Below are 25,458 nucleotides of genomic sequence, written 5' to 3' on the forward strand. Positions count from 1 at the left end.
TCATGCCAACCTATGGCATGTTCAGCATGCTGCCATTCCAAGAAATGTTACTTCTATAAGGTGATACACGCAAAAGCATGAATTCATTATGAGTATCAAAGTGTGGATGATGGGAAAAAAAAGGAAAAAGAGGATATAAGGCAGAATAATAAAATCATGGAAAAGTAGAGATTAAAGGAACCTCAAAGGATTCTTTAGTCCAATCCCCTTCTCCGGGTCAGAATCAAGTATCTAAATATTACCAGGAAAATGGAAAGCAAGACAGCACAGTTCCCACCAGGTTCTCACTACACAGATCTATAACTGAAAATACCTGCTACATTATTTCTTCTGGTTTCAATTTAGAAAAAGATATTTTAAATAAGCTGCAGGCTGAATTTTCATTAATAATGATGCAGTCACCTTTATATTTCTATTTGTGGTGGTGTAGTTTTTCATTCACATTAGCCACACATGAATTTCAGAAGGACTCAGATTCATGAGTATCTGAGGAGGAGGTCAGTTTCCCTCATGATCTCCTATATAAAAAAAGAAACTGCAGGTTTTCTCTAACCTCCTTTTAAATCTCCCAATGAGTTTCCACTGAGTACTTTTTTAGAACCATTCCACAAATCTTATTTATTCACAGAAACATTTTAAAAATAGCAAAACAGAGTACTGATCTGAGGGGAAATAGATAATTTACTGTAAATTAAACCATTTATACATACATACATACATATAAACACACACACACACTCACACACATATATATATATACAAACATACATACATACATACATATAAACTTTCTATTGTAAGTCTTGTTTTATTTTTATTTATATATATATATATATATATATATATATGGTGGCCACAGTTCTTAGCCAAGTGGAACAATTCTAGCAAAGGGAATTCTTGAGTGCTTTAATTTAAATGAATTAGCTCACTGAATAATATTTCTACTAAACATTTACTATTTCAGTTCCTAGATCTTACTATTCTTTACTTAATATTACAGGAGTTGCAGCTGATGACTCTGTAGCGAGTCCCTTTCCCTGTATGCCAGTACTGAACCAACGCTTCAGTGTAGTATTGGAAAAGCTAACTACCAGAAATCTAGTTTTTGGAAGAAACATGAAGTTGCAGTCTTGCTATATTCATCTGTGCAAGATCTTCTTACCTTTTTCATAACATTCATTAATGTATTAATTTCTATGATTTTTATTTATTTTAGAGTATGTTAATCAACAGTCTTATCACACATGCATACATATACACGTGAATACATTAAAGAAGAATAAATATTCACGAAATGCCAATAATATACTCCCCCAGCAATAGATAAAATTACTTATAAACATCTGATTTCAGCGCTCAAAAAAGCCTGAGAAAGTAATTAATCATTGCTCCTTAGAGTTAGAAGATCTTATTTCCAAAGACCAACAGGGAGGCATGAGTCCCAAAAGTAAAAAGCCCCATAGCAGCTAGCATTCATCAGAATTTTTTTGGCAAAACTGAATTAAATTTATGAGAAAATATCAAATGGCATTTGAAATTCTTCATGAGAATGTACCAGTTTCAACAAAAATTTCATTGGAAAAGGTGTTTCAGGTCCCAAACTGGAAATTCTGGTCAACTCCAGAAAAGAGAGACAAAAGAGACACACCCCACAGTAGCCAACAGACATTCACATGGAAGAACTTGACTCAGAAGTCCCTGTTGGCTTATCCTCTACATCCCAACAGAGAGCCCAAACCACTAACCAATTAGATATATAGTACTATGTCTACCTTGCTGAGGCTTGCTGTTCTTCATAAAAACAAGTGCTCACTAGAACCAGAACTTGAATCACGATCTCTTTCTGGCAGAAGAGTGCCCTACCAATCAAGATAATAGCTATTCTAGGAATAGTTCTCTCTTGCTCTGTTTCTGCCTCCCCTCCCCCACCATCCCACCCCCCGGAAAAGTTTTTAAAATCTTTGTTTCATCCTGATGTTGAAATGGAAAAGTTTAAATCTTTCAAAAAGGTTTGGTAGACCTACATATTGAATAGGTGGGTTGCTAGAATTAATCTCAGTTGCACATTCAAAAAAAGCTCGCACATAGTACAAGCAGTACTATGAATTCAAACAAGCAGTTTGAATACTGTTGCCCAGACCAGTATTATGCTATTGTAAATGAAGATAATACAATAGTTAGCTTAGTCCTGTGTTGGACTGCTACATAGCATTGCTGAGCTCAATTAAACAACTGTTGCTTTCACTCCAGGGTATTTCGGTGGTGAGTGAGGTGTTCACAGTATATGCCTTAACTTACCTTCTGAGCTGCTGAGAGACTTAAATAGCATTTTAAAGCACTCAAAAGGGGATTGTGGTTGAGCTAATGCCTACGGCTCAACATCTCATTGCTTATGCCACTAGAGAGCTCTTTAACTTCCTTGGGCACTTTCCTGCCATGACTTGATGATAGATCTGGGCAGAATTCTGCACAGGGAAAGGGGTGTGCTCGGTCAATGGGGTTGGCCCCTCCTGGAACTATGTAATCCAATATGCCATATGGCAAGGCCCTTATGGGGTCAGAACAGGGGGCACCTCCACCCCTACACCCTCACCATACACCTCCATAACTAACTCCAGTTCCAGAAGTTAAGTCTTCACAGCTGGGGACTATGAACAGTACCTCCCCAAGTTCATAGTTCCATAGTTGGTAGGGTCAGAAGGGACCTGAGCAAATCATCAAGTCCAACCCCCTGCCATGGCAAGAAAAAGTACTGGGGTCAAACGACCCCAGCAAGGTGTTCATCTAACCTCCTCTTAAAGACCCCCAGCAAAACTGCCACCTCATTCCCCCTACATTAAAGGTGAGTCACCTGGGGTGAACTGGGGCCAACGATTTTCTCCTCTTGAATCTCAGGCTGCCTTGGATGCACCCTGGCCATACTGGACAGGGCCTCTTTCTCCAGGGGTGCCTGTTTCCCAGTGGGACCTTCCAGGCTGTGGCACTGAGGCTGTGCCACTCACTACCCTGTGTGAAGCGCTCTTGTCACCTGCCCTAGTGCTGCTGGGACTCTTCACCCTCTGATCAATGAGGGGAGGTGAGTGGGGGATTCTCCTCCCCCATTCCTTTCACTGTGCCACGGGGACCCTTTCACATATGGTGCTGAAGCTGCACTGCTTGCTGTGTTGCACTGGACATACCCACTGCTTGTCCTGGTGCCACCAAGGCAGCACACACTTCAGCAGGTAAGGGGATGGAAGTGAGCAGGGACCCCCCCCCCACCTTCCCTGCTCTGCTACAGGGATACAAAAATGCAATCCATTAATATAAGCTGCTTGCAGATGTTAAAAAAAAAAAAAAAAAAAAGCTGGAAGCAGCAGCACATTACTTTGACCTAGCTCTGCACTGTCTGTATAGATTGGGAGCTCCAGCAGGGCTTCTTGGAGCTTTTATCTAAAGCCGAGTCAATCAGCTATTAGATAAAAGCACAAAAAAGCCTTACTAAAGCACCCATTCTATACAGATGTTGGGCAAGCTGGGCCAACTAATGCACCATCTCTTCTAGTCACGTGCTAGGCTCAGCGCAGGAGCGCGAGTAGTTTAAAACACCTTTTTGGGTTTTTTTTAGCATCTGCAAGCAGCCATAATTATCTTTCCTTGGAATGTTAGCTCTTATAATTCTGTAGGGGTTCTATATAGGTGACACGTGGGGACCCAAATTGTTTTGCCAACAGTGGGAAGGTCTACATATGCATTAACAGACTTTAGTTAATGCACATTAAATCTAGTACCACTGGGCATTTATACACATGCACTTTTGTGCAGGGACACACTGGAGATCTGGCACATCAGAACAAACTTAATTAATCAAATCTGCTCTGCACATGAGCTAACGCGCACTGTGCTGTGGTGCAGGCAGTTGTATAATCAGTGAAATGAGTGTCAGCACATAGAAAATGGTGGTGGTGCACTTTTGAACTAGAGCACCTCTGATGTATTTTAGTTCAAAAGCGCACCACCGCCATCTTCTCAGCACTGATGTGTATTTCGCCCCTTATACGACTGCATGCGCTGCAGTGCCAGGCACTTTTCAAAGCACACAGTGCTGAGGTGCATGCATGTGTACAAATGCCCTCTATGCATTTTTGCACTTGCTCAGGGATGCGGCACCGGGTGCTTTAATTAGCAAGCCATGCTAATTACAAGTGCCCATGTGTCATATGTATCAGCATCACTGTACTGAAAAAATAGTGGTGGGGCATTTTGAACTAAAGCTCATTGAACATGTTTTATTTCAAAGCACCCCACTGCCATTTTTTCAGTATGGAAATGCATGGGAGCACTGATGCACATGACACAGAAAGGTGCCATCAATTCTCGTTCTCACGTCTGTGCCAATATGCTGGATTTCCAGTGCATCAGAGTAGGTGCACAAGGTTCCTTGGGTGAATTTGATATCTTTTATTAGACCAACCCAAATAGTTGAAGAATAGTTATTAAGCAAGCTTTCGGGTTCAAAAACCCTCCGTCAGGCTAAGGAAGTTTCAGCAGTTGGTGTGTGCTCTTCCTGGATGGAATGAAAAGTAAAGAAGCCAGAATAGGTGTCACGCACATCTGTAGGAGCCCTCCATTGTGAGATACTAGGAAAATGCACATAAGCTTGTGTTAATGTGCATTAAGTAAAGAACATGACTTTTAAGTGACACAATGCAGAATAACCTATTTTAACTAAATAGCACGCTTTTAGTGACACTTTAATGTGAATTAAAATAAGCTAATGTGCATTGAAGCGCACATGTATACATGCCTTGTGGTCATGTATTTAAAGTTGGCAGAAAGGAAGTCCATTGTGCAGATAAAGTCCCTCATCCAGGGTGCTAAACACACTTCTGAAAGATGCAGTGTGGGCCTGCAGAGTGCAGATACCCAAATGAATTAGGAAGTAACTGACAGACGTAAAAGGAGTTGGAAATAAATTTATGATGGGCAAACTTCAAATGGCAGTGTGTTAGTCACCAGGTTGTGTACTTTCACAGGTGTTATTGAGAATATAAAAAACCACTCTAGTCTGCAAAACTGTCTGGGAAGTCCTTCCAGCCAAAACTTTCTGACTATATTTCCAGTGTTTTGATTTCTACTTAAAAAATGTCTCGGAAGCTCCTTCTACATGTTACATCTATTGTGCAATACCTTATTAATTGCACAATAAATTTAGACTGGCTGCATGCGCAAATTAGCTATCACACCTTAAAAAGGCTCAACCAGCTATAAAGTTATGGCTTGAAAATATGTAATAACTTTATAGATTGTTTCTATCCAGCTTTAATTGTTATATATAGGCAGTCCTCAAATGGGGATACTACAGCTTCTGCAATCTCCCAGCCACTGGGAAACACAATATGCAGTACAGCCAGGACTAACAGCTTCTTTGGATGTGGGACTCTCAGTCCCGGCTGCGCGTGGTCCCTGTGGCTGGGAGCCCCAACAGCAAATGGGGCTCCCAGTAGGGCTGTGCAAAATGGCACTGTTCCATTTCAACTTGAGTTTCAAGGTTTTGAGGGAACAGCGTTTCGTTTTGAATTTCATTTCAAAACTACTGTTCCATTTTGCTTTGTTGAAACAGTGATGCTGTTTTGATGCTGTTTCGACGTTTCACCCATATGCTATAATAGGGAAGCTCGAAACAGCCTCTCTCATCTGGCAGGCGGATGGGGGCCCGCAACCCCAGGAGGGCTATAGGGGCTGTGCCAGTCCTCCCAGGGCTGCGGGCCCCCATCTGCCTACCAGATGAGGGAGGGAAGTGGGTGCTGCTGCCTGGGACAGGGAGCTGGGGAACAGAACTGAGCCTGATCTCTCAGTTCCCTCCCCAGTGCTACAATCAAATCAGGCTGGGGAAAGAAACTCCACTGAGCTGGGCTGAGCTCCCATCTCCAGCATTAGATTGAGCTCAGCCTGATCATAGCACTGGGGATGGGAGCTCAGCTCAGCTGGGCTGAGTTCCTTGCCCCAGCCTGATCTGGTGCTGGTGATGGGAACTCAGTCCAGCTGGGTTGAGTTCCTTTCCCCAGCCTGATCATAGTGCTGGGGATAGCAACTCAGCCCACCTGGGCTGAGTTCCTTTCCCCTAGACAGTGATCGTCTTCCTGCAGCCTGGCAGTGAGAGGTGGGGAGAGCCAGGGCTGCACTGCCGGCTGAGCCACATGGAACCACTGGGAGTGCAGCCCTGGTTCTCCCCCGTCTCCCGCCACCTGGCTGCTTCAAAACACTAAATGTTTCAAAACTTTCTAAATGTTTCGACTAGCCTCATTTTGTTTTGAGGCTGTTTTGAAGCCCTTTGTTTCAATTCAATTTCAGTGTTTCAAGCTTGAAATGAGTCAAAACAGTGTCAAATTGAAACAACCGGCAAAATTTTGCACAGCCCTAGCTCCCAGACATGGGACCCTGCTCCTTGCTGATGTAGGGGGAGCCCAGTATCAGGCTCCCCTTACATTGGCAATAAGGTGTGATTGAATCTAATGCACCATCTCCCAACCATGCCTCTTGCCATGCACGTGTGGCATGGCAGGAGGTGCGATTATGTGGATTGAACATTAGATCTAATTGAGCCTTTACCTGCATATGCAGAAGGTGCTGAAGAGAGATGGTACTTGTGAAAAGTTCTTCTCTCTCAGGTACTTATTTGGCTCCAACTACCATTGTATCTGGGCATTTGACAGACTTTAATATTTTAATCTTCACAATTGAAAGCATATAGAGAAACTAAGCAACTTTTCCAAAAGTCACAAGAAGTGGAGGTAGTGAAGGAAGAAATTGACTCAGCTCTTGAGTGCAAGGCAGCACTCTAAACAATTGACTATCCTTCCCTCTGCCTCCTATTCCTTCTGTACTTGGCACTAGAAAGGGCAAGGTAAGGAAATAGAAGCTTAACCAGAAGGCCTGATAGGAAGAGAAGAAAAGGGGAAACAAGAAGCTTGAAAAGAACAGGAGTTATATAAAGAAACTGTCAGGTGCAATGCAAGTTAGTATATGGGGTGGAAAGGAAACCAGTAGCTATAATATTCAGATGCATTTCATTGGGGTTTGGCAATGAAGTGGAGTACAATGGACAGCTTGTTTGGGGAGAGGCAGAGGTAGCTGTGAGTTTGTGCACCTACCATAAAATGACCCTTACAATCCCTAATATTGGGCTGTAAAAGCACCACATTTCCCTGATATTGGGCTTCTAAGGGCACTGATACAATACTGATACTGAAACTTCTGCAATAGCTGTTGCTTCATACTTCTGCCATAAGTGCATGCATCTTGCTGAAAGACATTACTTATGGAAAGTTTGCCAGTTACTTTTCTGCCTTCATTGTAGCTCATGATGTACATTCTATCAGTTCACAATTTGCTGAGATTACAAAGTTTTCTGTCCTTGCAGAAGAGCATTTCCTAGCTAGTCATTCTGAACTTTACAATACCCAGAAATGTGGGTGCTTTTACAGTATAGAGAAGATTTTAAAAAATACCTAGGAAGTCATACTGAAAAACAGCTTTTTTATTAAAAAAAAAAAATCCCACTACAGTACAATGTTATAGTTATAATTTCTGCTTTGTCACAATCCCCTCCAAAACATTATACTCCTAGATGCAGTTACTCTGATCCTTTTTTTTGGTATGAAAAGCAATTCTGCAAAACATGTTTGAAATTTTATTTTGAAAAAAGGGTTATCATATTATTGCCAGAAAGATTAAACTTTTTTTGTAAAATAGATTATTTTAGCAGATTTGGCAATCATGTGTATCATTAACAATTGTATATTTATCTACAAAAATGGCTATATTTATTAGTAATTTTCTGAACAATCATTTCTCCTGCTGGTCCCTGCCTTTCTCCGGTCCTTCCTTCCCACTCCCCGAACAACTGTACTATTGATCATGTGTTTTACAAACACAAATATATTATATATACATTTTTGTTCAAGGTAATGATGTTATTTATTGCAAATAAAAACTAGATGAGAAAAATATTCTGGGCTGAGAAGCAGTTATCAATTACAAATCAGCAATCCTTTTAGAATTTAGGAAGTACTGAAAAAATGATGGCAAATACCAAACTTCATAAAGTATCAATACATATGGAAATGTTATCATATATATACATGAAGCATGTATATATATGAATATACATATATACATACATACACACAGTTTTATGTATACAGACACACATGCACGCATATATATATATGAAGTGTGAAGTGTGTTACTTCATATTAGAAGAAATGTCTATATCTATTGATATGTTATGAAGTTCGGTACTTGCCATCAATTTTTCAGCACTTCCTAAATTCTAATAGGATTGCTAATTTGTAATTGATAATTACTTTTCAGCCCAGAATATTTTACTCCTGGTTTTTATTTGTAATACGTAATATACCTTGAACAAAAGTGGATGAAACAGAAGTAGCAACAACATTTGCAAATGTAACCTTATTTCAGAGGTTCAGTAAAACACTGCTTTGCCTTCAAAGTTTTCAAACAAAAACTCCCTCCAACTCTTGGCTCCATGGCTCAACCAAAATCTCACAACAGCTGGCCCACACAGGTGTCAATCAAAAGGAGCCAAAACTTAGGGGGCACAGGAGGTGCATTACTTTCTGCTGCCCTACAGCTTCTTTTCATGGCAAAACAAAAACAACTTTTAGAATTTAATGACCATCCCTGCTATGCAGAAGACATTAAATCAGTTCCTTGTTCCCTTGTTCTGGTAATGCAAAGGGGTCTATAGCTGGATTATGCCCCAAAGAATTCCTTCTGGGGGCTAGAAATTAATTTTAGCTATCCCTACACCTACTACCACTTCCAGGTGGTGGGAGGTATGGTGACCTGATGGAAGGACCCCCAAAGCTGTCTACTGGGTACAGCTTTTGCTCTCTTGACTGACTGAATTGTTCTGGAATCCAAACGTGGGTCCAAACCTTTAAAATATTGGCCGTAAGCAGTCTGTCCAATAGAACTGCAGTAGCTTTTCAAACTTCTCATGGAGGTATTGGGAAAGTTCTTATTTCCAGAGATTAACCATTTAGGTGGCATGTACAAGAGTGACCTACCATATCGCACTTGATTATTTTTATTATTTTTTGTGTAGAAGCCATACACACAAAAAGATATTGAACAGCAAAGCGGCCCAGGCAGAGAATAAGGAGCCTGAATGCACAGGAACATTATAATTCCACACCTCCTTGTGGTAAGTGTGGGTTACTGCAACATTGTAAAGCTATAATGCTTCTCTTTAATATTCTCCATGCTTTGAAGCTTCCCATCCTAAGAACATGTTCTTATTACCCCTAAATACTGAGAATTTTTCAATGTAAAAACCAACATGTTTTCACAGTTTCGGCCATAGAAAAATGTGAAGCAGCAAGCAGGAACAAAATCAACTAAAAGGGACAGTAAACACTTATCTGGTACAAAAAAAAAAAAAAAATTGTTTTACCTCCTAGCTAGTGCTGAACATTTAATATACTGGGAAGAGTAATGTGTCAGTTGCACTAGATAAATATAGTATAATATTACAGGCTGCAAATCCCCTAAGACCAAACTTCCTTGATGGATTTTACTTCCCATTTATGATTAGACTAGAAATACAGAAGGACTGTCTCATAGTAACTTCACATTTCCTCTAAATTCTGTAGAATCTGTGATTCTGTGTTACAATGTCTAACACAGAATCACAACATCCTTACTCAAAAATACAATGTTTAACAACAGGAAGTGACTCATTAACCCATAGAGAAGAGGTGGCAGAGGATGGGGAATTTAAAATACATGCAGCATCACAAATAGGTTGCGTCTCTTTCCCTGCTAAAGAGGAAAGTTATGGGAAGGGGACAAATTGAGCAGTGTGCATTAGAACGCCTGCAAGTTCAAAGTAGAACTGTGGACTAAACTCATCAGAAAGCTCTGAACACTAGGCACAAAGATTAACTGTCCATTTTAATATCTGTTAGCATTTGTTTCTGCTAGAAATAATTTTGTTTCACATTCAGAAAAAAGAGAGGCTATATTAAAAACATTTACTTTGTCATCTAATGGAGTGAATTTTAATAGTTAAGCACTAAGCTACTGAAAAAAGAGTGACAATACAAAGACAGATACACTTTAATTACATTTCAGGGGTATAAAAGAAAATATTCTACCATACTATATAAAAAGCAAAGGCTTCACATTCCTTGTATAGCTGCAAATGTAGACTATAACTGCAAATGTAGAGTGATAGATGGAAGATTTCACACTTCTTGCTTGCTTTTTTTCCTGAATTATTTACAATATATCCTACTGAGTTGGTGAACTGGGGAAAATATTTGTAAGACAATAGTGACCTCAGAGTCCAAAAGACACAGATTTACAAAGCAGAATAAAACCAAGATATCACAAACAGGAAAACCAATAAAAAAGGTCCCCAAACCAACTGAAGAAGTGATTGTTTCTCATATTTTCTAGTGATGGTAGAAAGGTATATTTTATGGCTCTTCAAGAACTAGCCCTGGTTATAGGAGAACAAGGCACTTCCTGCATAGTCAAATCTATTCACTCCTTATGTTTGTTTTGTTCAAAAGAACCCAGAAGATGTTTCCTACATTCTACACACACACACACGCACACAAAGATATACCTGCCCTGAAGTGTATAAAATCTAAGGCTAAGTACAGGGGTTCAAAAAGCCAGAAGCAAATTTGCATTAACTTTTGTGGCTTTTTCTAAACACCCTAGATTAGTTCAGGAGCAAACAGAACTCATTTTCACCCTTGCAAGTGCAGGCTACAAAGGCAACCTGCATTGGCCAAGGCCAGCAGGCTGGGGGCGGTCTCACATACCTCCCACCAGGGTGCCAGAAAATCTGAGCCCAAATAAGCAGCCAAGCAGTTGGCCACCCCTGACTGGCTGTGTGGCCCAGCCCCGCTGCCCCACCCCCCCACCAGCTATTAGCAGCTGCTGAGCTACTGGGAGGGGGAGGAACAGAGCCCCCTGCCATGTGGGCACGCATAGCTGTTCTGGCTCAGTTCTGGTGGGGTCAGAGCCAGGGTTGTGCAGCTGTCTGCAGCACTAGGAACTGGGGGTGGAGAATGAATGAAGAACACAGCTCCCAGTTGCGAGCCCTGCTCTCTCCCTCCCCCCCCCCCAACTTGCTGGCTCAGAGCTGGGGGGCAGAGGGGGGCATGTCTGCATGGTAGAGGTTCTGCTCCCCTCCCTTGTTTTCCAGCACCACAGACAGTGTGTGGCTCCCAGCTGGGTACACATGGCTGCAGTGAGATGGCACCACTCTGAATGTTCATCAGCACTTAGCTGGCCACAGCAGTTGCCACCAGTAAACTGCATAGCACTGCTGCTATTCCGGGCAGTGAGTCTACTCAGCGATTACAGCACAGGGGTATGCAAGTTCCCTGGACTCTCACCACAGTGAGTGGCTCTGAGCTGTGGCTCCTGGCTGTCTGTCAGGAGGATTGGGCAAGGTGGAGGGGTAAAGGAATGGAGCCCCCTGCCACATGGGCCAGCCCAAAGCCAGTACAGCTCGGGGGTGTTGTGCGGAAGTGGGCTCTGTTCCGCCACTCCCCTACCCCCAGTTCCTGGCTCAGCAGACAGCTGCAGCCAGAGCTATGGCTCAGAGCCACTCACTGTAGTGAGAGCCCAGGGAACTTACACAGCCCTGTGCTGGAATTGCTGAGTGGACTCATTGCCTAGAATGGCAGCAATGCCCTGCAGTTCACCTGAAGCACCTGCTGCTGCCAGCCAGAGGTACTGATTAACATGCAGTGTAGTGATTAACATACAGTGTGGTGCCTTCTCACTGCAGCCATGGGCACTTGGCTCAGATCTACATGCTGTCTGCAGTACCAGGGACTGGGGGGAGGGGAGGAATGGCACCCCCAGCCCTGAGCCAGCAAGCTGGGTGGGGTGGGGAGGGTGCAGTGTGAGGCTTCGCTCCCTACTTCCCTGTCCCCAGTTCCCAATGCTGCAGACAGTGTGTGGCTCCAATCCACAGCTTCTAACTGCAGCTCTTAGGAAGGTGGAGGAACAGAGCCCCCTGCCACACAGGCCTGCTGCCCCCTACCACTGTGCTGGTTCAGGGCCAGAGCCATGCAAAAGGGGAGCTCCATTCCGCCCCCCATCCATGCATCCGTGGCTGCACAGGCAGGTGACAGAGACTTTTCTGGTTTCTTCCTGTGACAGCTTAGGGCTAGCCCAGTGCCACCTGGAGCAGACAAACAACAGCCGAGGCTAGAAAACCGCTGTACAAGGATGAGCAAAATAAGGTGATTTGCTACAAAATCTGGGGCAGGAGTTCAATATACCACTCTAAATTAAACCAGTTAAGTCTAATACTATATCTATCCGGGTCTGGGTTCTACAATTTTGAGACTAGTCTACATGTGCTGAACTTCTGTTCTGTTACAGGCTTAGACTGGTTTCCAATCACTTATATCAGTTTATGTGCAGCATCTGTACCCGACCTAAAAAACTAGGGTAACAGTATCATTCAATACAGAAAAGTGTGTTTCATTTTAATAAATAATAATTATAGCTGGTTGAAAGTTACAAAAGTAGTAAAGAAATAGTCCATTTAAAAAGTCTTTTCTTATAAAATACTGCTTTTGAAGATGATAAACAAACTGTTTTCTGACTTCTTACAGTTCTCTAAGAAGTTCTTGAAATAATTATCAACACTCGTCTACCAAAAATTATGTAAGTTGCAATGAAAAACCCAATATAAAAGCAACATAAATGTTGAGGGCAATGTAATTTTCATGAAAACATTCATTTTCAACAAAAGGCCATTTTGTTGGAAAGACAATTTATATGAAAAATGGCAGCTAGCTGAAATAATATTATTAAGGGAAATTTGTAACTTGTCACATAGCCATTGCTAATTGATCCAATTTATATATGATGCCTATTCCCAAAAATTTCCCACTAGTCTTGGGGAACTAAACAACTTTGCTTTAATATCTTCTATATGTTATATAATAGCAATAACAAATCTAAGAAAATATAGTTAAAGGAGAAATGCCAAGTTATTCTTCTCTCTATATATATCTATATCTATGTATAGATATACACACATACACACACACACACACACTTTAAAACAACATGGTAAATTTTTTAAAGTATGCATGGAGGTGAGTGTTACACACACTTTTTAAAAGCAAAAATGGTAATAAATTCTATATTGAGGTTACATAATATTTTATATTGTTAAAATGCCTTATTTTAAAAATGAGAGAGTTTTTATATATTACATACACACTTTAAATACATAAGGATGGTAAATCTGGTATATTTTGCACTATTGCGTGTGTGTGTGTGTGTGTGTGTGTGCGCGAGTGCGTGCGCGTGCTTAGACTAGATGAGTAAATAGTATAGTATAATAATCCAGAATATATCAAAGATAGTCAGTCTTCATCTAAGATTAAGTTGAGAGTGGCCAGAAAGTAAATGTACACAGCCCCAGCTCTCTTGTTTCTTTCACTGCCAGTAGCAAACTGAGCTTCAGGCTAACATTTCAATACCTGTTCAGCAGTTCTGATTTATAAATAACCCCCAAACGTCCACCAGTTCTTCAAATGGAGAACATTTATCTGAAGGACATCAGTACAGCACATTCTAGCCATATTCCCCCTTTGACAACCCTAAAGCAGACCCCCAAAAATCAGTTACCTGGCTGACTAAGTGCACAGAGGAAAGTTTGAATATTCTTACTATTAGCTAATATCTCACTATTCTTTACTTTTTGTATTCCCATTGCACCTAGGAACTGGAATCATGCTTTCCCTATGTAGCAAATGGTAAAGTATTTTACTATAAACTTCATTAAAATGTACTGCATTTGATTAAACTTAACACATACACGAGTATATAGATCATTTATAGACTAACTGAATGAGTTAATATATTAAGGATGTCTTTACATGTGCTCTGGAGTGGGGGGAAAGGGGCGTTTTAATTCAAATGACTCTCAGGAGTTGCTCTAATGATAATGCCTGCAGCACCTTACGTATTCAGTGTCCTGGCTTCAAAATGGCAGCAGGGGCGCTTTAATTAAAGCTCATTCAATGCCGAGGCTGTTGGAGCATTCCAATTAGAATGCTCCAGCAGACTCATTTAATCAATTCTGCTCTGACATGTTGTAATTAGAACGCATTGGAACAGGCGTACATGTGCATCGGGCACATGTACAGGTGCCCTAAGGTACCAACCTCCCCTGCCTTCTGCCTAAATTCAGACTAGCACTCCTAACTAGCTCTTTCCAAAAGAAAATGATTAGCTAGGCTTGGGCATATTAACCTTTTTTGGCTACCTGATAGGAAAGCTAGTTCAGAGAAGCTGGAAACTGTCTTGAATATAAAAGTCACAGGTGTTGATACAGTCCATGTAATATAGGTAGCTATTAAATTGAAAAGAAGCTTGCTTGATAAGCAAACTAATATAATTTTATAGGCTGAGTTTACCCAGGAACAGTTGCAGTTAAGATGCATACTGCTTGTTTTCTGCTGTCCTAATTATTTTATCTCTTCCTCAGTATGGTTCCCTCTAGTGATTCTTGTAAGGAAATAGGCTACCTGATCCTTTAATCCAGCTAACATTTCACAAAAGAAGATCCAAATTAGTTTTGCATACACCAGATGCTTTATATGCAATTGGGCATCAGACAATGGTGGCTGAAATATGAAACAAGTAAATTCAATGATCTCCTTTGGAAGAATTTCCTACCTGGGGAAGCTGCCATAAAATAAGATGTTCATGTATTGCTGCCACCCTGTAGCCCTCTCTCCTCCCCTTATGCAAACCAGTGAACCTGTAAGGTTGTGGCCAGATATCCCTAGTGTCAGACTCAGTAACTCTGCAATGAGTATTTTAGAGAAGATGGGTGAAAATAGGTCTAGCAGACAAGACTGTGAGAAAGATACCTTGTTGTGCCTGCAAACTTGAGCATGGTGTTACAGGAAAGATGCTAACACATGTAGCATTAAAACACAGAGAGTGTGTGGTCTATCCTTGTTAGAGGATAACCAAAAGAGTTGGTTCCAATTCCTGCCCATGCCACCTACTTGCCATTATACAACTAATATAGTTTTTCTGTGTTTCAGTTTACCCAACTGTAAAATTACATTACTATACTTGCTTACTATTTAAACAGGCTTATTGTTTATAAAAATAATCATGCGCATTTGTATAAGGCAGCATCTCTGATAGTCCGAGATATTAGCTAATATTAATAATAGATATTAAAATTAATAACTAATTTGTATCACTAACATGATGATCATACTCTGTGTTAGCAATAATAATGAAAATAATGATTTTTTAAAAATCCCAAAAGCCGAAAGGTATAGTCACTTAAGAAGATCCATGCTGTATATCCTTCGCACTGTGATCTAGTGAGGTCATACAAGCATACACAGCTTGGTCTGGATCAGCAATTAGGTTGTTTATTGGAAATCTACCAAAGAGATCCTTCAGGAAGTTAATAAACAACTGAGTGAATGACTTCCTTTTAAGTGGATAGTGACCTAGAGACCCCATATGCGGTTAACAAGCATTCTGCTAGAGGTGCCATCTCAGGTAAAGAGATCACACTGAAATTCTCTGCACTTATAAGCAATAACAAATGCCAATACATTTTCTGTAAGACTTTTTGGCTGTATCACTAATGCCTGCCCATTTACCCCCTGAGATTTTTTGCTACATGTGGTATTATTGGCTTCCTGTTTTAAACCATGGTGTAGTGTTCCTGTGGGCCACTAAACTGCAGCCAGATGAAAGCATTTCTAATATGGATAAAAATATTCCTATTTAATCTTGATCTATCACACAGAGGTTTTGAGAGGCTTAATTTTTAATATTTGTAAAGAATTTCAAGATCCACTGATGAAATACACTATAAACACAATATCATCACTGTAGTCTTATTTTAACATTCAGAGAATAACATTACCTAGTTGTATTAGAGTAAGGCCTAGAGGCCTCCAATCCAAAATCACAGACTCACTATGTTAGGTACAAAGTAAAAACATATTATAAGACAGTTCCCAAATATTAAGTACTAACAGACTAAGTGAGGGAGACAAAGGATGTAAGGGGAAATAGGGATACAAAGTAAATTGTCCTAGGTCAGCAGGAGAACTAGGAACTGAACGCAGGGCTCCCAAGTCTGAGCCAACTGACTGACCAATAGACCAGACTCTTGGGGTGCATCCAGACGAGCACGCATGTGCCTCTTGCCCCACCTCAAACCCCTTTGAGACGGGGCAAGAGGCACATGTGGGAACGAAAAAATGTACTCCGCACTGCAAACTTGCATGCGGAGAGAAAATTAGGCCCCTGGATATCCAGGGGTCTAAAAAACACAAAGTTTAAAAAAGCAGGGCAGGGCACGGCCCCAGACTGTGCTCTGAGGCAACCAGAGACTGGGTCCTCCATGGAAACGCTCTGGCTGCCAGAGCGTCTCTATGGTTGGCCCCTTGCCCTGGTGCTGAAAAAATGCAGCCGGCCAGGCCGCGTGTTTCAGCACCAGGGCTCTGGTGCCAGTGAGTAAGGGGTTGGAGGGCTGAAGGAGGGGGGAAAGGACCATGGGGAGGACCCTAATAGCCCCCCCACTCCCCCAGCCCCCCCAACCCCTGCCCTGGCTGGGCCCTCACCTGCCAGCCCCCCCAAAGCCCCCAACCCCTGCTGTGGCCGGCCCCTCCCCCACCAGCTCCCCGAGCCCTCCAACCCCTGCCGCAGCCAGCTCCTCCCCCCACCAAGCCCCCCCAACTCCTACCACAGCTGGCCCCTCCCCCCGCCAGCCCCTCTGAACCTCCTGACCCCTGCCGTGGCTGGCCCCTTCCCCCACCAGCCCCGCCAAGGCCCCCAACCCCTGCCCTGGATGGGTCCTCCCACCCAGCCCCCCGACCCCTGCGTCAGCTGGTCCCTCCCCCACCAGCTCCTCCAAGCCCCCCAACCCCCATCCTGGCCAGCCCCATCCCCCCAAGCTCCCCCATCCCTGCCCCCCCACCCCATAGTTTAAAAAAACAAAAAACAAAAACCCCAGCACTTACCAACTGCCGTCTGGCTGCCTGGGGCCCCACCCACACAGTGCGGGGCAGGCTGACCACCCCAGCGGCCCCAGACCGGGCCCTTCTGCCCCCTGCTGTCCTGTGTTGCCTGGGAGGGCTCTGCCAGGAGGCCCTGGAGCCCTGCCACCCATCCCTTCTAAGGTAAGCAGAGGCTTTTTTCCATTTTTTTTCTATTCTTTTTCTGGGTGTTTATTTTAAGTGATGGTGCCTGGGGTTGTGGGGGTAGCCTTGGGGCGCAAGTTGGGGGATGAGGCTGGGTGGGGCATGCATCGGGGGTCTGGGGGAGTGGGGGTGGGCTGGGTGGGGCAGCCATTTGGGGGCCTGGGGGAGCAGGGGGTGGGGCTGGGTGGGCCAGCCATTGGGGGGCTTCAGCAGCTGGTAGGGGATGAGGCCAAGTGGGGCAGCAATTGGGGGGCTGGGGCAGGGCATATGGGCCTTGCAGGGTGAGTGGTAGCCCCTGTGGGGGCCATTTGGCCTCTGTTGAGGGGCCATACCCCTTGAGTGGGGGCTGAACCTTTTGTGTGGGGGCCAAACCCCCTTTTGGGGGGCTGATCCCCATGTGTGGGGGCCATACCCCTTGTGTAGGGACTGAACCCCCTGTTGGGAGGCCGTACCCCTTCTGTAGGGGCTGAACCCCCAGCTGGGGGGCTGAACCCCTTGTTGGGGGGGCCATCGCCCTGTGGGAGGGCAGCAAAATATGTATTCATGAAACATGTATTGACAGTTCACTTTATTATTATAAGAGACTTGCTTTAACACTGTAAGATATATCAATAAAACATTGTCCAACTGATTGCTGTCTCTGTCTCACTCTCTCTCTCTTTATAGTGGTCTTTTGTTTTACTTGTGGAGGAACATGGATTTGTGGGTATTTCACAGAGTGACTTTGGGATTTTTTTTAATCAGGGATTTTTCAGTTTTCCAATAGGAAACACCAGAATTCCTGCTAGGGAGGCCCGTGGCAGGACCCTGCCTGCTCAGAGCTGGCACCTTGGACCCATCTGGCTGTGCTGACCTCCTAGCCAAATGGGGCCAGGAGGACATGCTTTGACAGTTCAAAGCAGGCTACCACACCTGGAGCATCTTCCGGGCGATAGCTGCCCAGATGGCCGGGCAGGGGGCACACATGACAGTAGTGCCGCACAGAAGCCAACCCTGCAACCGTAGTCCACTGGCAGCTGGCCCAGAGGGGCAGATGCCTCTACTTGCTGTGCAGTCCCCATCCGGATCTGGCAGGTACACAGCAGGTCACAGCCAGGCAGCAGCCCTCACTGTCAGACTGCTGCAGGAGATAGAGTGTGCAGGGAACTCTCAGGGCTGCTTCAGCAGTCCAGCTGGCACAAGAGGCAGTGTCCCCAGGTACCAATTGACTCAGCCCCAGAAGCTCCTGAGAGCTAGTAGCCCTGAGCTACTTGCCAGGGTGGCTTTTTATACTGCTGAGGCCAGGACAGGGCCACTTTTTATACTGCTGGGTACAGCACAGGTGCTGGCCCCAGGCTCTAGCTCCCTCTGGCTGCAGATCCAGGAGGAGCCAGGCAGGGTTGTTTTGCCCCAAGTGGCACAATTTGCTCCATAACAAAGTGCATGTCCAAGCACGTGCACTGAAGCAAAAAGCCCCAGCTCAAATTTGCACCACTTCTATTTCAGCTGCTGCAAGCGTACGTGCTTGCATATGTGGACGTGCCCTTTAGGTTTCAGGTACCCTAGGCTAAATAATATATATGACAAGGCTCCATATTTCTTAAAACAAACTGTTTTTTATGAAGATGGTAGAGGCTGCAAATAAAGCCAACTTTCCAGTCATATGCACATAGACTGGTTTCCTGGTGCTTCCTCCAAATCTTTTCTACTGAAACATGTGCACATCTCCTAGTTCCATGAGGACTGATTCACCCTAGAAAGCCAAGTTCTTTCAGAAAAGAAAAGGCCTAAGGAGGTGGGGGAACCCCAAAACATCTATCTACATGTCAGTTGGGTGTCTCCTGGAATAAAAAGCAGAATTTAGTCCCAAGATAGGATTTAAATTTTTTTCCCCCAACCATTAAAAAAAGAAATTGTCCCATTTTTTATTCTGTGATCTTCCTGCCTTACCAAAAAAAAAAAAATCAATCACTGGATACACAAATTGATATTTTAACTTGTTGAGACTTTCCGTCAAAATGTTTTCAATTGAAAATGCTGTTTATATAAACATTGGATATTTTTCATGGGCAAAGGTTGATTTTATTCTTTTCTCCCCAATTTCCCATTATAAAATTCAAAACGAAGTGTTTCATTTCAGGGAAGATTAACTTGAGTTGAAACATCTTTCAATTTGTCAAGTTCAGTCAAAATGTCTGACTTTCAGTCAGTTTGAGAATAATCTGTTTCTGCTTGAGATACATACTCTCATTCTTCTCTATGGGTTGAGCTCCAGTTGGGCTCCTATGATGCACTGTGCTCCCCTTTTTAGATCCTCTCAAGAAATTCAATACAGAAATCCCTTGACTGAGATATATATAGAAAATCCTGTGTGGAAGAGGACTCCAGCCGATATGGGAATGGTTCTTGAGACCTTGAAAAATATTGCCTCTGAGGCAGCACAATTCAGGGGAATGGACCTCAGTGTTGAAGCAGGCCATAGATAAACATTTAGATATTTTCACATATTATTAAATAAAAATATGTAGCACTTATATCTTTTATTTTCAAATGTAGTGATCTTATAAACACTTCTCCCTCCCTCCCCCACTTACTGCCACATGTAAGCTAGATGAGCATTATTATCCATATTTCAAAAAGTTTCTTCATATGCAATGCTGGTTCAGTTCTAGGATAAAGAACGAAAGAAAAGATGAGTAGGTGAACAGGAAACAAGAAGTCACACATTAAGTTCTTTGTATTACTGACCTCACCTGATTTCAGTCACTTGGTGAGGTTTTTTCTTTTCTGTGATGTTTCTAGCAGTCTTGGATACTATAAGCCTACTTCTAATCTCGCTTGCATTATTACAAAATAAGAAAAAAAAAAATCATATATGTGAATGGAATTTCACCAAGCTAAGTAAATTCAGATTGACGCCTCCCTATCTTTCATCTTTTTTCCCTCCTATCTTGCCATCTTTTAAAAAATGCCTGTAACATGTAATTTGCTAAAGACTTCATAAGAGAGTAGGTAGGTGGGATATAATTGCCTGTTTTATAGCAATTTCTCAGTGTTTCCAATACTATCTCAATAAATTAGGGAAGACAGAAGTACTAAAACTGTCCATTTCTACTGTAGTTTTCTTACTGAAGTGGCTGACGTTCAAAAGAATGGTTCTCTGCTTTACAGTAATGGTGGTACTTTCAGTTGTTTTAGTCAGTGTGGATCCCGCTGTAGGTGTGCATTTGCCTCACGTGTAAAAGAGCTGATTTATTTGAACAGCAATATCCACTGTAAGTGTTGAAGATTAAGCAATCGCAATTCAGCTTTCATATGCCACAGGATAAGAATATGAACTTGGATAACCACTGTGAAGGGGCTCCCAGGCAATAAAACCTTCCCCATTTTCCTTGATGGTAAATTACTCACACAGAGAATGAAGACATTTGGCAATGACCCTACACTTGAACAAAAGTCCTGGTCCTTAGCATTGGTGGCTAGCAAGTTTATTGCTGTATTCCCACAATGTCACAATATCAGCTGTATGATGAATTTCTATAGGAACCTTTTGGAAACAGTTACCCACTATTTGCTGAGAGCAACTTCCATACCGTTGCTGAAACTTGGTACATGAAGAATCAGTGCATTTCATTCACATTGGCAGCTCCAGCACAGAAGGGAAGATAGCATGAATGACTGGTGCCTTCCGAGACTGGGGGGCACCATTTGTAAGCAGCAACAGCAGCAAGAAGGGACCAACCGTAGATGCCGATAGCCCTGTTGGTGGCGGGGAGAGGGGGGAAGGAGTGGGCAGCGAGCAGGGGCTGCCAGCAGCTGCTGGTGTCATGTCAGTGGTGGCAAGCAGCAAGTGGGAATCACCCGCAGATGCCAGTGGTTGGGTCGGGGTGGAGGGGTGGGGGTGGCAAGTGGTGGGCGGCAACTGCCTGCAGAAGCCAGCGATGGCCAATCTCAGGGAGGGGCACTCACCCCCTTACGTGTCACCTATGGAAGATAAGCATGTACTTCCTTTCTTGTTATGTAGTACATCACAGAGGTGGTATCCATCAGGATCTGAACTTTTGGAATTATGAAGAATAGAAAGGAAATCCCTGCAGGTTAACAGAATGGATCTGGGCTTCAGAACATTGATATGGTGCCCCACTGTAGACCAAGCACCTTGCACGCATGTGTATGTAGTCCAAATGGGATCCCCCAAGCTGTATCCAATACATCTATGAGTAAAGTCTTTGTCAGAGAAACAGCAAAGAATGGTTGCCCGAAATGTACATTTCTAAATTACTTCTATCAATTTAGTTCTGTAATGACATAACGTAGGACCCCAACCCTCTTGTTCATTTAATGTTTTCCTGGGAGAAGACGGACCTGGCCCAGCAACAGACCAACCCGGCCCAGTCTAACAAGCAGCATTATGTATGTTCATTCTGACATTTAGCATGGCAGTCCAAGGCACATCTATTTTATTTTAGTCAGATACAATTCTATTCCAAATAACAGCAACTACATTGACAAAAATGCATCTTTGCAAAGATTCTCAATAACATTCTTATTGGCCAGGACCAAGATTCCTATGCACTATATTATCTGCAGTGAAGTGAGATATCATGTCTATATTTCACTCTTTGTACTGGAAGAAAAGGAAGAAGGTATTATTTTAGACTTACTATCCCTACCTCCTATTGGGATCTTCCCAGTACAGGATGATGCATATGATGAAGACTGGAATGCTGGAAAAAAACATTGCCATGTGGAATTTTAGGCACTACCTTTTTTCATTACCCTCAGGGTTTAGTGTTGAAAATCCTATTTCTCTTTCAGCATCAGGAAATATCTGGAGTAGAAGACTTTTCCTCCATACTCCTGTATTACCTCTTCTATGGCCCATTGACAAATACATTTCTGATAGTACCAGGCTTTCCTCAAAAGGATCTCTGATGAAGGAGGACAAGGCTGAGTTGTGACTAGGTAGAATTGAAGAGAGCAGCCCATTTGTAGGTTCTGATGTATACCTTGCCCAACAAATCTCATTACTAAAGTAGATTGCAGGTAAGCTCCACTGTAGCTTCCAACACTCGCATCAAATCCACTTCTGGAAAGATAATCAGACTATCTGAAGAAGTAAAATATCTAGGATTCTTCTTTTGCTGATTCTCAGAAACAAGAAGACATTCTCTGCTTCTGTTTGGGTGAACATTTGTAAGGCTTTCTGTTGAGGTAATGCATACATTCCCAGACAACATAGCCTAGGCCTCGAGTCACTGAAGGAATAGAACACTTCATCTGTTCTGCAGTTGAAGAGAAGGACAGATCTGGACTTCTCAGTGTCTACAACCATGAGACCAGTCTCAATGCGATAGCTATTTCCGTCAACCTAAGGCTAAATCAGATACTATGTGTTCCTGTGACTACTTCTTTCTGATAATCACTTTCATTTTATCCCTGCAATTATTGGAAATGATTATCCAATCTGAAGCAATTATTTGAATTGGGAAACAGCATTACATAGGCAATTTCAATACAAGACACACAAAGTAAATCTGGCCTTACTTTCTAAACTTCCAGAAAAGGAATTCCAATATAGTTTTTTAAATGCTTCATAATGAGATCAATGAGGGTCTTCATGGTTCTCAGATTCAACAGCCCTGATTTTTGGCTGTGTAGTAGAGGGCTTAAAGACTTGCATCCCTGAAAATTTCACCAATAGCTAGAGACCTTAGGGCTTCCAGACTTCATGCTGCAAGGAATGGAGATAGGTAGGCTAGCAGGCAGTCTGGATGAATTCCTTTGGAAACTGCCTGGTTTCTATCAGAAGATTTGACATAACTGGCCTAGTTTCTGTATGAGCATTTTCTGACAGGAAAACAGTCCATCGGGAAATAATCCAAATTGTTCCAGTACTTGTAGTTGGTGATCAGTGCCTTATGGTTAACTGCTGAAAAAAAACTGTTGAATACATGCTTTATGCTTAAACAGTTCTAAATTTTAGTCTCCTTATTCTTAGCTGTTCCTTTAGTGGCACTACTCAGCATCTGATGAAGTGAGCTTTTCATCCCACAAAAGCCTGTACTACACACACCCACCCACACACATTTCAGTTAGTCTGTAAGGTATAAATCTACACTGCCTCCTACTACAAAGACAGTCAATGGCCCTGGGTTAGGAGATGTGTAAAAGTGCTTGAAGACTTTCTGGAGCACCTGATACCTGTTGTTTCCACATTCTTAGATGTACAAGGAAGGGCACTGACAACACTGTCAGGAATACTGATTTTTTCTTTTTGTTATACAATCCCAAAATGTGTTAAGTGCTTGAAGGAACACTGGCCAATGATGGTTGATTTGGCCTTGCTCTGGCTGAAGTTGTTATCTCTGGGTCCAAATTGATTTTCATGGATTGCTCAGATAGCTGTGTTCTGGACAGATCACTCTAAAACTTGTGCAGACTGCCTGTCTGGGATGTGGCTCTCTTGGGTATTAGACCCTCTTTAACAGAGATCCGTTTGCCCTATTAAACCATAAGGGTGACTGGCACAAAGTGTTTCCTTGGCTATAAAAGGAGGTGAACAGAGAGGTTTACATTCATTTGATCAATTTTTGAACAAAAGTATTGAAGATAGTGCTTCTTGATTGAAAAGGTTAAGAAACATTTAGTTATGCTGACAGTAAGTAGTAGTTTTTATAATCACTGGATTTATCTTGCTGCCAGAATTGGCACAGGGAGTGAAGGAGGGCCACAGCAGCTGTTTTTTATGACCTGGCACAGGAGAACAATGCAGGAAGCACCCACTGCTCTGAAGGACTAAGCTGCTAAAAATAATCATAATAAATAAATAAGTAAATCTAAAACAGGATAATTTAGCAGTGGAAACCATATTGACATATATTTGAAGTTAAGAAATTTATCCAAGTGTATATTTGCACTGGAAAGTTGTTCCTGTAGCTCCACTACCTGAGAACTTTCTTGTAAAGTCACAGTATCCAGCTTCCAGTTTCCCATACAGATTCTCTATAAATTAACACATCTGCCTTTTTAAAGAGGTGCTGTGGCCTCCACTTGTTCATTTGTGCAGAGAAAAAACATCACACTGAGATCTCAAGTGTTGTAGCAATTAGTGAAATGGGAAAGATGGTGCTCTAGGATGTTCAGGGACATTGTACTTCACAGTCTTCAATTTCACAATTAGGATAACTTCAAATGTCTTTATAACCTTAAGAATGTCAACATGTTTCCATTATCAACTGTACAAATATTATTTTGAACCTACTTCACACAGCAGAATCCATTAATGTATTTATTTGGATTCTAGTAAAGTGGTCCTTCAACACTCTGTTAAGGATTTAAGACCCTTATAGAAGTCTTTTACTGATGAGTATTTAAAAATACTGGAAGAATTATTCAGCATTAAGTAAAAAAAAGCAACATACATTTTCATTGGTTCAGGAGTATATTTTTCATATTTTTTTTCACTAGACAGAGATAGACATATGAACCCTTATAAAGGGTACCAAAAAGACTGATATTTACCAACTTTAAACCATTCATCACAGGTGTATTTTTGTGATGGTTTAAAGAGGAGTTTAAGAGCTTAAAAAGAGAAAAAAGCGAGAAAGGGGTGTATTTTATCTGTCTTTGAACATCATGGGCAGACATGATAGATGACAGCTCTTGTACTTTTTGTGTTTGCCTGATAGAAGGGTTAGCTTGAAAAAAGTGACCTATTATGTAGGGATTTGAAAAATGGATCTCATGGGAGTCATGCCCTTTTGCATTATTCTGAAAGTGACCAGTGACAAGTACCCCTGTCTTTCTCTCCACAGCTTTTAGATGATTTCAAAGTTGATATAAGTGGCCTCAGGCAGGAACATATTTAACTATGCTTGTAAAAAAGGCTTGAAGTACAGTTCTACTCTGTGTAAAAATGGTATATTCTTACCTGCTCCCTTTCTGCATTCAGACTCAGACTGACTGATTTTTTCAGTGGTTTTTAAAAATCATTTTTACTCATATTAACATTGCAGAGTTAAAACAAGTAGAAGAAAAAAACAATCCTGTTCATTATTCAGCAGAACTGTCTGCAGAATTCTAGCCAGTCACAGCTAGGCACTTCCCCTGCCTTTGTGAACATAACTGAAAGGTGGAAAGTTAGCTCATCTTATATCAACAACCTAATTTGGGAATCAGAACCTCTCATAATGACGTGGCATTCAAGGAGGAAAGAATCTGGCTTGGGATCCAA

At 42.3% G+C, this 25,458-nt stretch overlaps 1 long non-coding RNA gene across 2 annotated transcripts in view; it reads right to left on the reverse strand.

Moving 5' to 3' along the window:
- Positions 1–25,458, reverse strand: part of LOC132250666 (uncharacterized) — a 52,882-nt gene that overhangs the window by 3,629 nt on the left and 23,795 nt on the right. The window contains exons 3-4 of one of the 2 annotated variants that reach the window (XR_009462271.1): positions 19,817–19,890; positions 18,739–19,063 (exon numbers count right to left, since the gene is read on the reverse strand). The exons of the other annotated variant lie outside the window; for it this stretch is intronic. This is a non-coding gene — a long non-coding RNA (uncharacterized LOC132250666). Of the gene's footprint in view, positions 1–18,738; positions 19,064–19,816; positions 19,891–25,458 lie in introns of those variants that run through there. 2 annotated transcript variants of the gene reach the window in all.

This window comes from Alligator mississippiensis, chromosome 5 (genome assembly GCF_030867095.1).
Source record: "Alligator mississippiensis isolate rAllMis1 chromosome 5, rAllMis1, whole genome shotgun sequence".
NCBI lineage: Eukaryota > Metazoa > Chordata > Crocodylia > Alligatoridae > Alligator > Alligator mississippiensis.